The 17,821-nt window shown below is 39.0% G+C and overlaps 1 pseudogene; it reads right to left on the reverse strand.

The window, feature by feature from the left end:
- Window positions 1-17,821, reverse strand: part of LOC781441 (UDP-glucuronosyltransferase 2B17-like) — a 28,934-nt pseudogene continuing 11,113 nt past the window's right edge.

A 17,821-nucleotide genomic window follows, 5' to 3' on the forward strand; every position in this document is an offset into this window, starting at 1 on the left:
TTATTTTTCACCAACTTTTCTCTTGGCATAACTTATTTCAACTCTTATACAGAAAATCCCTTGAAAACAAACTTTAATCTGAGATGCTGAATTGTGAAAAGTCATTTTGTCACAGGAGGAGAGGATCCTTATCATAACTTTCTTGTTAGATGAGTTCCATCCATGGAGTAAACTTGCTACAGTTCTCAGATACAGATACTCCCTTTTCTCCTTCTTTCCTGTTTTAGCAAACTTCCATAAACAAACCAGACAACACTTTGTGATGACAAATACAACAGTTGCCACACAGGCCAGCAGGAACCCAATCATGTCCAGAGAGTGGGAATAGTACCAGGTGAGGTCGTGGGTAACTGGCCTCAGGTACTTGGCTCCTTTGTGGCATGTGGCAAACTCAATCCAGAAGACTGTTCAGTTCAGGGGCCTTATAGGCTGATCATGGTGAATTCTTGATAGCCTCATAGCATTTTCTTTCTATCTAAAGAAGTACAAAGATACAAACTTTGAAAGGAAGCTACTTTGCTTAAGTATACCAATGGCATTGATGGTTTTCAAAGAGTCATACAAATTATTCAAAGTAAATGTCATACAGTTACAGAAAAGTGAAAGTGAAAGTTGTTCAGTCCTGTCCAACTGTTTGTGACCTATGGACTGTACAGTCTATGGAATTCTCCAGACCAGAAAACTGAAGTGAGTAGCCTTTCCCTTCTCCAGGGAATCTTCCCAACCCAGGGATTAAATCCAGGTACTCTGGCATTGCAGGCAGATTCTTTACCAGCTGAGCCACAAGGGAAGCTACAATTACAGAAGTAGTAGTCTATTTTTAGCTAGGTCCTCATTGAAAGTTTTCCTTTTAAGTTGAAATTTTATAATTGACAGTTATTTAAAAATTGAAAATGGAAGGTCAGGTGGGAAACTTCAATCTTTTCTACCATAGGAATTGATAAGAGCCATTCTAAACACTGTACGTTGGATAGTGGAAAGGCGAGTTCAGGATGATGTTCTTCTGGTAGTAAAATAGAACAGAGTAATAGTGTAATAAAAAATGAAATGACTCCTAACCAGTCCAGGTGCTTTGACTCTTCTCCATTCCACCATCTATTTTCTACCAGTGGACAAAATTATTTTTTGGAGATACCTATTAAGTTATTACATCTCTCTACTCAAAATTTCCATCTTCTTATCACATTTAGAATAAAACCCAAATCTGTTCTCTGGTCCATAGTATCCTACATGCCCAGACCTCTGGTAATCTCTTCCTTGATCACTTTTTTCAGGCACTCTGTTGTAGGCACATTGGCCTTCTAGCTGTTTCTTGATGTTGCAAATGTTTTCTTACCTTAGCACCTTTGAACTTGCAGTCCCTTTTGTTCTTCTGGAACATTCTTCTCCACAATACCCTGGAGCATGTTTCAGGTTTTTGATCGAAGACTTTGTCTCAGTATTATGTTCAGAGTGGCAGAGTATCTTTTCTTGATCACATTAAGATAGTAGTCAATGGCAATTCTTCCATTGTTTTTGTTTGTTTCTTCATTTGTTTATTTTGCTATTTACTCTGTAGACATTTTAAAATTTGTTATATTTTCTAAAATAAACCCTTAAGTATGAAGCAGGCATGAAAGCTGCACAATTTCAGTTAAACAGCTCAAAACTCAAATAAGCTAGAAAATCATCACCAAGTGAAACACAAATATAACTCCTACCCAGATCAGGCTGTAGAGTATTATAAACTCCTGATAGGCATTCCTTCCTGGTGGAAGCTTCCAGTCACTTCTCTCTTCCCCAGATTAAGTACTAGCCTGACCTCTAACACGGTACAATGATTTAACTTGTGTACATATTGGAATCATATGGTATGTAGTTATTTGTGTCTGACTCGTGTAGATGTTGGTTGATTCCACTGTTCTATAGTATTCCCTTGTTTGACAGTACCATAAATTATTTATTCATTCTTTGATCATTGGGCATTTGGATTGCTAACAGCTTTCGGTCATTACTAGTTATGTGGTTGTAATTATGCTGATATATGTATTTTAGTTTATATATTTATAAACATTTATTAGTTATATATCTAAGAGTGGAATTGCTGAGAGAAGGCTGAATGCATATTTAGGTCTCTTTAATATTACCAAACAGTTTTCTGAAGTGGTTTATTAATTTGTGTTCTCATCAGCAGTATGGAAAGTTTCCTATTTCTCCACATACTTGTCAATGCTTGGTTGTGATAATTCTCAAATTTTAGCTTTTATTTTGAAGGAAAAATGAGGTTTAATTTATATTTTCTTGATTTCTAATGAAGGGGATAAAGCTGTATATATTTTGCCAGGAAGTGTAAACATTTGTATTGCTTTTTTAAAAATATATCAACTGTAAGATTAAAGTAATTTCTATTTTTAGTTTGTAAAATATTTCTTTTGATATCATGTATGGATGTTGACTTTTATCAATTATTTAATCATTGGACTGGTCATAATATTTTTCTCTTTTATGTTGACAATTTATTGAATTATATTCATTTTCATATATTTAAACAAACTTTCAATCCTGGAATAAGCCCATTTTGATCAAGATGTACTGTACTTTTTAATTGGCATTCTAGTTCTGTATTTGATTTGTGGAAGGATTTGTGTTAAAAAATATTTTTTCCTGTAATGTCATTGCCTTGTTTTGATAGTAAGCATTATGGCCTCATCAAATGACCTGAAAAGACCTAATATGTTTGACATTATCTAGAAAAGTTTGTAGAAGATCTATATATTTCTTTCTTAAGTATTTGGACATATTTGATGATGAAGGCATCTGAGCTGGAAATTTCCTTTGTGGGAAATTTTAACAGTTTTAACAGATTCAATAAAGTATGGAAATATTTAATTATTAAATATATATTCTACCAATTTTCATAAAAAATTGTGTTTCAGAGGACACTGGCAAGAGAAAAGTAACTTACTGATGGAGAGTATATTTGTAAAACATATATCTGAAAGAGACTTGTGTATACAACACATAAGAGTTCTAATAGCTCAATAATAAAAAAGACAACCAAGTTAAAAAGTGGATAAAGGACTGGAAGAGACACGTCTCTAAAATGATACAAATGGCCAATAAAAACATGAAAATATTTGCCGCATAGTAGCCGTAGTTCATTTCAGTTCAGTCCCTCAGGCATGTCCGACTCTTTGCCACCCCATGAATCACAGCACGCCAGGCCTCCCTGTCCATCACAAACTCCCAGAGTTCACTCAAATTCATGTTCATCAAGTCGATGATGCCATCCAGCCATCTCATCCTCTGTCGTCCCCTTCTCCTCCAGCCCCCAATCCCTCCCAGCATCAGACCCTTTTCCAATGAGTCAACTCTTCACACGATGTGGCCAAAGTATTGGAGTTTCAGCTTTAGCATCAGTCCTTCCAAAGAACGCCCAGGGCTGATCTCCTTCAGAATGGACTGGTTGGATCTCCTTGCAGTCCAAGGGACTCTCAAGAGTCTTCTCCAACACCACAGTTCAAAAGCATCAATTCTTTGGTGCTCAGCTTTCTTCACAGTCCAACTCTCACATCTGTACATGACCACCGGAAAAATCATACCCTTGACCAGATGGACCTTTGTTGGCAAAGTATTGTCTCTGCTTTTGAATATGCTATCGAGGTTGGTCATAACTTTCCTTCCAAGGAGTAATCATCTTTTAATTTCATGGCTGCAATCACAATCTGCAGTGATTTTGGAGCCCCAAAAATAAAGTCTGACACTGTTTCCACTGTTTTCCCATCTATTTCCCATGAAGTGATGGGACCAGATGCCATGATCTTTGTTGGCTGAATGTTGAGCTTTAAGACAACTTTTTCACACACCTCTTTCACTTTCATCAAGAGGCTTTTTAGTTCCTCTTCACTTTCTGCCATATTAGTGGTGTCATCTGCATATCTGAGGTTATTGACATTTCTGCCAGCAATCTTGATTCCAGCTGTGCTTCTTCCAGCCCAGCGTTTCTCATGATGTACTCTGCATATAAGTTAAATAAGCAGGGTGACAATATACAGCCTTGACGTACTCCTTTTCCTATTTGGAACCAGTCTGTTGTTCCATGTCCAGTTCTAACTGTTGCTTCCTGACCTGCATATGTTTCTCAAGAGGCAGATAGGTGGTCTGGTATTCCCATCTCTTGAAGAATTTTCCACAGTTTATTGTGATCCTCATAGTCAATAAAGCAGAAATAGATGTTTTTCTGGAACTCTCTTGCTTTTTCCATGATCCAGCGGATGTTGGCAATTTGATCTCTGGTTCCTCTGCCTTTTCTAAAACCAGCTTGAACATCAGGAAGTTCACGGTTCACGTATCACTGAAGCCTGGCTTGGAGAATTTTGAGCATTACTTTACTAGCATGTGAGATGAGTGCAATTGTGCAGTACTTTGAGCATTCTATGGCATTGCCTTTCTTTGGGATTAGAATGAAAACTGACCTTTACCAGTCCTGTGGCCACTGCTGAGTTTTCCAAATTTGCTGGCATATTGAGTGCAGCACTTTCACAGCATCATCTTTCAGGATTTGAAATAGCTCAAGTGGAATTCCATCACCACTACTAGCTTTGTTCGTAGTGATGCTTCCTAAGGCCCACTTGACTTCACATTCCAGGATATCTGGCTCTAGGTGAGTGATCACACCATCGTGATTGTCTTGGTCGGGAAGCTCTTTTTTGTACAGTTCTTCTTTTTTATTTCTTCTAGGTCCTTGTTAAACCTTTCTTGCATCTTCTCAGTCCTTGTCTCCAAGCTATTTATCTGTGATTCCATTTTAATTTCAAGATTTTGGATCAATTTCACTATCATTATTCGGAATTCTTTATCAGGTAGATTCCCTATCTCTTCCTCTTTTGTTTGGTTTGGTGGGCATTTATCCTGTTCCTTTATCTGCTGGCTATTCCTCTGTCTCTTCATCTTGTTTAAATTGCTGAGTTTGGGGTGTCCTTTCTGTATTCTGGCAGTTTGTGGAGTTCTCTTTATTGTGGCTTTTCCTCGCTGTGTGTGGGTTTGTACCGGTGGCTTGTCAAGGTTTCCTGGTTAGTGAAGCTTGTGTCAGTGTTCTGATGGGTGGAACTGTATTTCTTCTCTTTGTTCAGTCGCGCTGTGGGGAGGGAGGGAGGGATGCTGCAAACAAATAACACTGGCATGCGCTCGCAGTGCCTCAGCCACACTGGGTCTGCCCCAGCTCACGGCGCGTGTAGCCTCCCTGCCCACACTGCTCGGGCTCTAGGTTGTTCCGCCGGGAACAATCCGAGGCTGGCCCTGGGTTGCATGTACCTCCCAGGTCCAAGCCGCTCAGGTTCAGGCACTCGGGTAGTCCTCAGAGGCGCAGACTCAGTTGGGCCTGAGTATTGTGCTCTTCCCAGGTCCGAGCAGCTCAAGTGATGAGGTGTTTGGCGAGCGCCAATGCTGCGACTTATCGCCTCCCCGCCACTCGGTTATCTGGGCGTAAAACTGGCGCACCTTCTTAGGCAGATGTTAACCGTCCAGACCCCCAAGAAGTTTTAGTTAGCAAAGAAGCCTGCTTACAGTTTTATAGATAATGTCTCTCTGGGGCTGCGATTGCCCCCTTCCGGCTCTGTCTGCCTGTCACCGGAGGGGGAAGGTCTGCAGCCGGCTATCTCTGTTCAATTCTTTGTTCCGTGCGCGGGCCTGGCGGTGTCTTAGGTTGGGGCTGGCTTTTCGCGTGGTAGATATCCCACAGTCTGGTTTGCTAGCCCAAATTATTTCGCTCAGATAGTGCTCAGGGTATTCAGGCCAGATTCTTACTCTAAGCGATGCAGCCCGCGCTGCGCCTCCCTGCCCAGCCCCCACTTGTTAATGTGTACAGTTCTTCTGTGTATTCTTTCCACCTGTTCTTAATATCTTCTGCTTCTGTTAGGTCCATACCATTTTGTCTTTTATCGAGCCCATCTTTGCATGAAATGTTCCCTTGGTATCTCTAATTTTCTTGAAGAGCTCTCTAGTCTTTCCCATTCTGTTGTTTTCCTCTATTTCTTTGCATTGATCGCTGAGGAATCTTATCAATAAGATAAGATCTCTTATCTTATTTCTTATCTCTTCTTGCTATTCTTTGGAACTCTGCATTCAGATGCTTATATCTTTCCTCTTCTCCTTTGCTTTTTGCTTCTCTTCTTCTCACAGCTATTTGTAAAGTCTCCCCAGACAGCCATTTTACTTTTTTGCATTTCTTTTCCATGGGGATGGTCTTGATCCCTGTCTCCTGTACAATGTCATGAACCTCAGACCATATGTTCTAAGGAAAATGTAAGTCAAGACTGCAGAGAGACCATATTCATTATCATGCCTAAAATAAAAATTATAATAGATAATAGCACGTGTTGACAATGATATGGAGGATTAGAACCCTCATACACTGTTGGTGAAAATGTAGAATGTGACCACTTTGGAAAACAGTTTGGTAGTTTCTTATAAATATAAAATTATCCTATGACCCAGTGTATGATATCTAGATAGCTACCAAAAAGCAATAAAAAGCTATGTTCACACAAACATGTATAACAGTGTTTGTAGCTTCTTTTCATTATAGACAAAAGTGAAAAAAAAAAAAAAAAAAGAAATGTCCATCAATTGATGAATGTATTAATTAGACTGTGATATGGTATGGATATATTATAGAATATTATTCAATAATAAAAATACTGGTACATGCTGCAATATAGATCTAACTAATTTTTTTTGCTAATTAAAGAAGTCAGTTATAAAAAAAAAAAAAAAACACATATTGTGTGATGCTATTGGAGTAAAATGTCCAGAATAAGCAAAACTATAGAGACAAGAAGATTAGAAATTCTTAGTATTTTTAGAGTTTCAGAAATTCTAAGCATTGAATTGAAATAATTCCTTTCTCAATTTTCAGTCTTCTATGGACGTGCTGTGTATGCTCAGTTGCTCAGTTGTGTCTTAACTCTTTGTGACCCTTTGGACCTTAGCCTACGAGTCTCTTCCACCTGTGGGATTTTTCAGACAAAAATACTAGAGTGGGTTGCTATTTCCTCCTCCAGGGGATCTTCCCAACCCAGAGATCAAACACATGTCTTCCGTATCTCCTGCATTGCAGGCAGATTCTTTACCACTGAGCCGTCAGGGAACCCTTGTATGGATTCTGTCATACAGTAAAAAATACATACTTGTTACAATATGCTATATAGCTTTCAGATTTTTTTTTTTTTTTTTTGTCATGGAAATTATTACCCTGATTAGTTGCTCATTTGGAGAAGAAAATGATACCCCACTCCAGTATTCTTGCCTGGGAATCCCATGGACAGAGGAGCCTGGTGGGCTACAGTCTATGGGGTCGCAAAGAGTCAGATACCACTTAGAGTCTAAACAGCAGCAGTTGCTCGTTAAATTGGTAGGATTAAAATAAACTTTGAAACAACTGGTTGAATGTAAAAGTAAAATTCAGATTGGTTATATAATTTTAAGTATTTTAAAATTAGCCTCTTAATAAGGGAAAGGAACTCATATTCACTGTTGAAAAGAGAACTTCTCGATCTATACATACTACCAAGTTAAAGAAATGTTATCCGCATGAACGGTCATAAATTACAGTCCTCAATGCATTGAGCAAATCTGTACTTCACATTGTGTTCAAGTCTAGTAGATGTTCCCTTGGCCTCCATGTGAGCAATATTATCGGGTTGGTCAAAAAACAGGGAGTCCCACCATGGTAAATCACATTGTAAATGGCTCAGAGATGCCATTGCCACCACCATGAGTGATAAAAGCTTTGGTTTTCGGGTGACCTAAGAAAGAGATGAATGAGAACAATAAATTCTGAGTCCCATGGTTAGAAACAGAAATTGACAGTGTAAGTCAATAAAGAAGGCAATGCTTTCTGCTGAGGATTGCTATGCTCATGGGATCATGCAAACATTTGTGAATTTCCAAAGGAAGTCTGTCTGAGGAAATGAGAGAAAGCTATACATTAGAGGGGATGTTAGTGCAGAGTTGCTTTGTCCAGTGGACAAGTGTGGACTGATTCTTGATTCAAAGAACACCATGTTCAAAATCATGTGCAGTGAAGAAACATTGTTTCTTCCTTGTAGGAATAGAGGGAATGATTCATTCTGATAATGTATGGAGAATCTCAGGGGGCATTTGGCAATGGAGGAAAAATGATGAATGTGCTGTTTACAAAGTCATCTTATATCTGCTACACTTTGACTTTTAGGCAATGTGAGTTACTGAAAGTTCAAGGAAAAGTATGAATGTTTCCTATATCATTTTAGATAAAAGCACTACAATAGTAGTAGAGCTGAGATAAAAGAGTGGAAAGACAAGATGACCAGTCAAGAAGCTATTCAAAATTTATAGGCGAAAGAGAATTGTTATCTGGTGTTGATGTTTTACCTTGCTGTTCCACTACTGTCCCTGAGATTTTCTCTTAATTAGAACTTAGTATTTTTTTTTTTTTTTTGCCACCTTCTTACCCAGAAGATCATAATATGGGGTCCACTTAAAAAGTTGAGCACTGTTTCTTAACATATCTGGTTTCTTCCCACTGAATCTCCACACAACCTACTATGACCAATAAAAGGCTCAACTCCACTAATAAGATCACAGGCTCAGAACATTTTAGAAACGAAAATCTAGTAAGAAGTCATCTTGCCCCACTTCTTTCAATGAATAGATGTGGACATTTCTGCTCAGGAATGTTGAATAATGTTAAATAATAGTTCAAAAAAAATCAAAGCAGCAAAAACCTTGGACCTTGTTGATCAACTATCATTTTGTTTACTACAATATGCTATGACCAGTTCTAAAGACTTGAGGGAAATTAGCTTGTAAATAATGTAATTTAATAGTTAAAAGCATTCAAGAATCAATCAGAACTATAGTGTACACAAAAAGCTGACTGAAATTTCTGCAACTTAATTTCATGTGACTATCTTATATAACAAACTTGTGGTTTGAATCTAGAAAATACTTTGCTTGCTCAGTAATTTCTGAGAGAAATCGGTGAAGATTTTCTTATGGTTACTTTCTCCATGAAGCATTTTTAGAAATGGTTGACTTCTATTTTATTTTGAGAGCAATATTATACTTTCTTCTATGTAGTATAATGAGATAAAATTTCTTCAACTAGTAGAGAGAATATAAACTATTTTACACTGCATATTGGAAAATCACTTCCTATAATCTTGGAAGTGCAAAATTATTAAGACGTTATTTCATTTTTTTTCCTCCAAAGGTATCAATATTGGAATTATCCATGAACATATTTTGTACAAAGCTAGGGATTGCAGAATAATAAAAGAAATAATTCTTTTTAAAAAAGAGTGCCACATTAATTTTCACTGATCATTATAAACTGAAATAAGCAAATTACCAGTTTGTGCCGTCAAGAGACTAATTGTATTTTTTTACAATTAGTTCAGTTCAGTTCAGTTCAGTCGCTCAGTCGTGTCCAACTCTTTGCGACCCCATGAATCCAAGCACGCCAGGCCTCCCTGTCCATCACCAACTCCCGGAGTTCACTCAGACTCACGTCCATCGAGTCAGTGATGCCATCCAGACATCTGATCCTCTGTCGTCCCCTTCTCCTCCTGTCCCCAGTCCCTCCCAGCATCAGAGTCTTTTCCAATGAGTCAACTCTTCGCATGAGGTGGCCAAAGTACTGGAGTTTCAGCTTTAGCATCATTCTTTCCAAAGAAATCCCAGGGCTGATCTCCTTCAGAATGGACTGGTTGGATCTCCTTGCAGTCCAAGGGATTCTCAAGAGTGTTCTCCAACACCACAGTTCAAAAGCATCAATTCTTCGGCACTCAGCCTTCTTCACAGTCCAAGTCTCACATCCATACATGACCACAGGAAAAACCATACCCTTGACTAGACAGACTTTGTTGGCAAAGTAATGTCTCTGCTTTTTATTCTACCATCTAAGTTGGTCATAGCTTTTCTTCCAAGGAACAGGCAACTTTTAATTTCATGGCTGAAGTCACCATCTGCAGTGATTTTGGAGCCCAAAACATAAAGTCTCTCACTGTTTCCGTTGTTTCCCCATCTATTTGCCATGAAGTGATAGGACTGGATGCCATGATCTTCGTTTTCTGAATGTTCAGCTTTAAGCCAACGTTTTACTCTCCTCTTTCATTTTCATCAAGAGGCTTTTTAGTTCCTCTTCACTTTCTGCCATAAAGATGGTGTTATCTGCATATCTGAGGTTATTGATATTTCTCCCGGCAATTTTGATTCCAGCTTGTCCTTCTTCCAGCCCAGAGTTTCTCATGATGTACTCTGCATATAAGTTAAATAAGCTGGGTAACAATATACAGCCTTGACATACTCCTTTCCTGATTTGGAACCATTCTGTCATTCCATGTCAAGTTCTGTTTCTTCTTGACCTGCATACAGATTTCTCAGGAGGCAGGTCAGGTGGTCTGGTATTTCCATTTATTTAAGAATTTTCCACAGAATTTTCCACAGTTTGTTGTGATCCCCACAGTCAAAGGCTGTGACATAGTCAATAAAACAAAAGTAGATGTTTTCTGGAACTCTCTTGCTTTTTTGATGATCCAGAAGATGTTGACATTTGATCTCTGGTTCCTCTGCCTTTTCTAAATCCAGCTTGAACATCTGGAACTTCACAGTTCACATACTATTGAAGCTTGGCTGGAGAAACTTGAGCATTACTTTTCTAGCATGTGAGATGAGTGCAATTATTTGGTAATTTGAACATTTTTGGGGATTGCCATTCTTTGGGATAGGAATAAAAACTGACTTTTTCCAGTCCTGTGGCCACTGCTGAGTTTTCCAAATTTGCTGGCATATTGAGTGCAGCATTTTCACAGCATCATCTTTTAGGATTTGAAATAGGTCAACTAGAATTTCATCACCTCCACTATCTTTGTTCATAGTGATGCTTCCTAAGATCCACTTGACTTCCATTCCAGGATGTCTGGCTCTAGGTGAGTGATCACACCATTGTGATTATCTGGGTCATGAAGATTTTTTTGTATAGTTAGTGGGGGTAAGGCTCTTTTTTGTTTGTTTGTTTAAGGTAGGTATTAAATTACTTGTTGAGGCTGTCATCCTGATGCCAGTTTCTCACAGATGAAAATAGAAAGGGTTATTTGGGGTAGTTTAGGGCAAGTAGTACTGATGGATTTATACTGCCATAAATAACTACAGGACTTTAGTAGGAAACGTCTTTCTAATTTTTTCTCTGCTAACACTGATTCTTCCATGCTTCCCAGTTTTTAAACTCTCCTCCTCCCCCCCACCTCTGAGAAAGTAGTTGTTAATCCAGTCAGTCAGAACAGTATGTTGATTAGGTCAAACTGCTAATGGGCAGTACTGCTGTTGCTACTGCTGCTAAGTTGCTTCAGTTGTGTCCGACTCTTTGCGACCCCATAGACGGCATCCCACCAGGCTCCCCCGTCCCTGGGATTCTCCAGGCAAGAACACTGGAGTGGGTTGCCATTTCCTTCTCCAATGCGTGAAAGTGATAAGTGAAAGTGAAGTCTCTCAGTCGTATCCGACTCTTCGCGACCCCATGGACTGCAGCCTACCAGCCTCCTCCATCCATAAGATTTTCCAGGCAAGAGTACTGGAGTGGGGTGCCATCACCTTCTCCAATGGTCAGGGCTAAAAGACTTTGAACTGGAGCCCATGCTCCTTCCTGTCATCTTTTTCTGTTTTAACAGAAAAAACCCTGGATCCCAGGCTTCTCTCTTGATCTTTTCCTCAACGACTGGTTTTAAGACACATGCTATTTTCATCTTGGGAAAAGAGGGAGCAGGAGTAGGAGGAAGGGTTTGAATTTTTGTGCTTCAACTCAGTCTTTTTCAAAATTCTATTTTAAATATCGAATATCGAGTGCAGCTACGAATTGAACTGCAACAGGATAATTCTCAGCTACTCAGAACTCCCACTGTACACCCAGGAAGTCCTCTGGGAAACATTGTGATTTGTGGGGCAAGATTTGGATGTTTTTGTGTTCTTACTAATTAACTTAATAGCACTAGAATACCAAACATAATCTCTAAGATAGAAATGTCTCTCAGAACAAAGTAAAACTTGAATCGGAACATTAAGCACATATGTCCCCCTTGTTCCATTTTAAAATTCAACTTCCAAAGAAAAATGAGATATACCAATTCATTTTGGTCTAACCATGTTATGATATTCTCTGTTTCTGTCCCCTTTGCAAAAAAACATTCTAATGGACCCACTCCAGACTTTAAAGAGATTCATTCAAGTAGTTGTTCAGTACAAAGGCAATTTAACAGACCTTCTGTGGAATCTGGGCAAGGGTCGATGCAATCATGTTAGCCCTTCCTTCTGGAAGGTTTTCAACCATTGACCCCAAACTCAGTAATACAAAGCCATCTTCTCCAGAGCTTTGGACAAACTCTTTGATTTCCTGAAAAGAAAAATAGTTTGTTGTATTCTGAAGGGGAATCAGCAGAGAGAGGGTTTTTGTTTCATTCATTCTTTCTTTAGTTTGTTTGAAGAACATGAATACATACATTTCTAAAGAGAGAGAATTGTTAGAATAGCATCATCTTCTAATATGCTATACTATTAAAACCATTTAGAAAGAGATGTGATATGCAATTTATTTCTTTTAACCAACGTATTATCAATTGACTACTAACAAGAATGGTGATTTATTTATCACTTACTAACACAGGATGTCACTAAAATGAAAGTCTCCAGGGAAAAACATTTCACATTGTGAAAACACATTGATTTTCTTCAGTGAGTTTTGAAAACAATGTAATTTTTATTCCATGTCTCAAACAATAACAGGACCAGGAATTTTTTTTCTCATTCTCTGTAAAATATTGCTAAGACCTGAAACAATGGCTTAGTAACTTGTCCCAGGATGACAGGATTATACAAGCACACAAGTAAAATAGTATGCTTATTAAAACATATGGCTTGCTCACCAGGACAAGATTCAGGACCTTACTATGTCCACAAATCCAAAGTTATGACTTCAACTTTGCTAAATTTCAAACTGTCCCTTACATTACTAAGTTCTCCTTAATATCACCAACCAGAACTCAACACCTTAGAATTATCTTTCTCTGATTTCCTTTTACTGAAAATTGATGAAACTCCGTCCAAGTGCTGTCTTGTTTCCTATAATAAGTTAAACAATCCTATCCTAGCGAAATCAAGTTATTATTTTTTTTTTCCTTTTTCTTTCTTGGTTTGTTTTGGAGAAGTTGACAAAAGATAGGCATTTAAAAGGACCTGAACTCCTAACAGAATTCCTCAAATAAAATGAAAAACAGTCTGTAGCTCAGCTTCATGAATTTGTATGTCATCTTTGTCCAATGTATTTGTTACTAAATTGATCTACTTTTCTTCTTGGCAGTTTTCAGGACAGGACTTCTGATATATAGGCTTTCCTGATTATAAGGCTAAGTATGATAATATAAGGGTGATGGGTTTTCCCTGGTGGCTCAGATGGTAAAGAATCTACCTTCAAGGCAGGAGACAGACCCAGGTTCAATTCCTGGATAGGGAAGATCCCCTAGAAAAGGGAATGGCAACCTACTCCCATATTCTTACCTGAAGAATTCCATGGACAGAGGGACCTGGTTGGCTCTAGTCCATGGGATGGCAAAGAGTTGTACACAACTGAGCAACTAATACTTTTGCTTTTCACTTTTTCATGATAATATAAACAGAGTAAGAGGTTGCATATAATTGCTTGTCAAAAGAAAAAAACGCTCTAGTTAAATCATCTCTATATAAATAAATAAGAACTCTCAATTTATTAACCATGATTTATTATTTATTTATTGGTGTTTCAAATTCCCAATATCCACAGTTCCCTAAATTTAAGCCTCAGCTAAGACTCTGATCTATTAAACTTCTCATGATATTATAGTAATTGTCTGAAAGAGAGAAAGACTGCTAAAATTATTTTTTTCTTGTCTTAAAATGTTATTTCTGTTTTCTTCCTAGCTCATGCTCTGATAACATTGGGCAGGCTACATTAATTTCATCTCTGTTAAGGAAATAGCTTTTCAAAATTTCCATAGCTTATTTCACCCTATTTTTATTCAAAACCTAATGAAATTGCAATATCATATATTATCACTATTTTTATATGGGATGTTTAAATGTTGAGTATAAATTTGATTTTATTTCTGATCTTGGCCTAGATATTTTAAGGATATTGATGCTATGATATACAGTGAATGTGACAGATTTTGCCTGTAAGCTATTTATTTTTGGTGGGTTTTACACCATGAGAGGGTGACTACTTGGGTAAAACATCTGATCCAGCTATCTAGAACTAATTATGGTTCATGACATAAAGTTACAGAAAACTTTCATCTACATTTTTAAATGTGGATCCTATTGTGAAAATTTTGAACTGTGGTGTTGGAGAAGACTCTTGAGAGTCCCTTGGGTAGCAAGGAGATTAAACCAGTCAGTCCTAAAGGAAATCAGTCCTGAATATTCATTTGAAGGATGGATACTGAAACTGAAGCTCCAATATTTTGGCCAACTGATGCAAAGAACTGACTCATTAGAAAAGACGTGATGCTGTGAAAGATTGAAGACAGGAGAAGGGGATGACAGAGGATAAGATGGTTGGATGTCATAACGATCTCAATGGACATGAGTATGAGCAAGCTCTGGGAGATGGTGAAGTACAGGGAAGGCAGGCATGCAGCAGTCCATGGGGTGGCAAAGAGTCAGACATGACTGAGCTACTGAAAAACTTCAGTGGATCTCCTGACTCAGGAATTAAGCCCACATCTCCTGTAGCTCCTACACTGGCTTGTGTTTTCTTTATCGCTGGACCATAAAGAAGCCTGAACATCAAAGATTTTATGCTTTCTTAAAATGCAAGATGCAGAAAACTAAGATCATGTTATCTGGTCCCATCACTTCATGGCAAATAGATGGGCAAACAATGGAAACAGTGAGAGAATTTATTTTCTTGGTCTCCAAAATCACTGAAGATGGTGACTTCAGCTATGATAGTAAAGATGCTTTCTTCTTGGCAGAAACTATGACCAAGCTAGACAACATGTTAAAAAGCAGAGACATTGTCAACAACGGTCCATCTAGCTGAAGCTATGGATTTTCCAGTAGTCATGTATGGATGAGAAAGAAAGCTGAGCACAGAGGAATTGATGCTTTTGAACTGTGGTGTTGGAGAAGCCTCTTGAGAGTCCCTTGGACTGCAAGGAGATCCAACCAGTCCATCCTAAAGGAAATCAGTCCTTAATATTCATTGGAAAGACTGATGCTGAAGCTGAAACTCCAATACTTTGGCTACCTGATGCAAAGAACTGACTCATTAGAAAAGACCCTGATGCTGGGCAAGATTGAAGGCAGGAGGAGAAGGGGATGACGAGGATGAGATGGTTGGATCGTATCATGATTTCAATGGATATGAGTTTGAGCAATTTCAGGGAGTTGATGATGGACAGGGAGGACTGGCATGCTGTAGTCCATGGGATCACAAAGAGTTGGACATGACTGAGCTGAACTGGACTGAACTGGATTGTGGCACTGGAGTAGATTCTTTAGAGTTCCTTGGATAGTAAGGCGATCCAACCAATCAATTCTAATGGAAATCAATCCTTAATATTCATTGGATGGACTGATGCTGAAGCTGAAACTCCAATACTTTAGCCACTTGATACAAAGAGCTGACTTGCTAAAAAAAGATCCTGATTCTGAGAAAGACTGAAGGCAAGAGATGTAACGACAGAGGAGGAGATGGTTTGATGGCATCACTACCTCAGTGGACATGAGTTTGAGCAAGCTCCAGGAGATGGTGAAGGACAAGTGCCGGGGTCCAGCCCCGGCTGATCCAGGGTATCTGAAGGAGAGACGGCGTCGGCGACCTATTTATTTAAATATTCATCAAAGATATAAAGAGTAATAGAATGAGGATATCTCAGTGAGGAAATTCAGTGGAGAAAGTGGCTGAAATAAAAATAGCTCAGTAGGAAAATTCAGTGAAGAAAAGAGGCTGAATAAAATTCCAAAGCAGGGAATTTACGTCACCTACGAAGGCCGCAGGCGTCCTCCAGTTCTCCCGAAGGAGAGGAGACACTAAGGCCTCCCCGGTCAGATCTTAGAAGCCCAGGCAAAATTAGTAGGCTTGACGAGCTTCCCTGCCTCAGAGGAAAAATTCAGCCAGAAGGTGAAAGAAAGAACGACATGGGGAGACCAAGCTTCGGTGAACAAGGCCTGCACTTTATTTTCCAAAGTAGTTTTTATACCTTAAGTTATGCATAGAGGATAATGGGGGAAGGGGTAGAGTCATGAAGTAAGCCTGGCTTTCTTCCTGCAAACTTATCATATGCAAAAGTTTAGGTGATTTGCATCATCTTCTGGCCCGGAGGCCTGTTAACATTTTAAGAAACTTATTTTTCTCTAAAGGTATTATTCTAAAGTCAGGCACCACCCTCCAAAAGCATTAGATAAAATTGCATTCCTATAGGGCAAAGGTGTGGTGGGCTGTAACAAGAAAAAGAATTAATTCAAGGGTCCAAGGTTACAAACATTGAGGCTACTACTTACTTTTCTATACACCCATTATATCAATCAATACACTGCCAAGGACACAGTAGGTAAGGGATATGGAGACTTAGCAGCAAACATTGGCCCAACAAGTGAAAAATCCTTCACCAATACAATTTCTAATCAATCTTTTAACTACTCAAAGGAATCTGTGTTTAGACGGTTTAGGACCTCTGCCTCTCACAGTTGGGAGGCTCTGAACAATCACATGTGGCCGGAAAAACCTATTCAGGCAGGCTAGAGGATTTCCAAAGGAGTTTGTATGTTGAAACACTGTCACACCCAGGGATTATTAACTGGAGCTGTAAGCTAACTCTTTTTTTGGAGAGAGGTAGTGGGGCACAGCCCCCCGTAAAGTCAGAGGTGTAGGTGAGAGCACAAAGCAGAAAGTAGGCAGACTCTGGTTTGGGGGGTAGATGCTCAAGAATTTCCAGGGGGACTCCTGAGGCTCAATCCTGCCTTTGCGTATGCCAAGCCTCCTTCCTCATGATCTTTGCTATGGGCGGAGCTCGCTCCCAGCAGACAAGGAATCCTGGCATGCTGCAGTTGATGGGGTCGAAAAGAGTTGGACATGACTGTGCAACTGAACAGCAACAACATTGTGTAGGTTAATACTAAACCAGAAACTTCTTCCTTGGTATTTACCTTACTATATTTGTTTCCAAACCTGGTGTGAGATCAGGCAGCTTAAAAAGTGAAAGTTGAAAGTTAGTCTCTCAGTCATGTCTGATTCTTTTTGACCCCATGTACTGTAGATTGCCCAGCTCTTCTGTCCATGGAGTTCTCCAGGCAAGAATACTGGGATGAATTTCCATTTCCTTCTCCAGGGGATCTTCCCTACCCTGGCATAAAACCCAGGTCTCCTGCATTGTAGGCAGATTCTTTACCAACTGTGGTATTAAAGAAATCAGGAAGTTTACATGATTGAAATAGAACTATACCTATGAAATTAGGCATTGTGTCATGAGTGCTAAGTAACTTCACTAGATTCCAACTCTTTGCACACCCATGGACTATAGTCTGCCCAGTTTCTCTGTCCATGGGATTCTCCAGGCAAGAATACTGGAATTGTTTATCATGCCCTCCTCCAGGGGATCTTCCCAATCCAGGGATCCAATCTGCGACTCTTACATCTCCTGCATTGGCAGGCCAGTACTTTACCACTAGCACCAATTCCTTAGAGAGACTTATTTTCATGAATTGTATTATCAGAATGCAATGATTTCTGGTCTGTTTTGAGTTGTGAAGTTCTTTCACCTCAGATAAGATC

The sequence above is a fragment of the Bos taurus genome, chromosome 6 (genome assembly GCF_002263795.3).
Source record: "Bos taurus isolate L1 Dominette 01449 registration number 42190680 breed Hereford chromosome 6, ARS-UCD2.0, whole genome shotgun sequence".
Lineage (NCBI taxonomy): Eukaryota > Metazoa > Chordata > Mammalia > Artiodactyla > Bovidae > Bos > Bos taurus.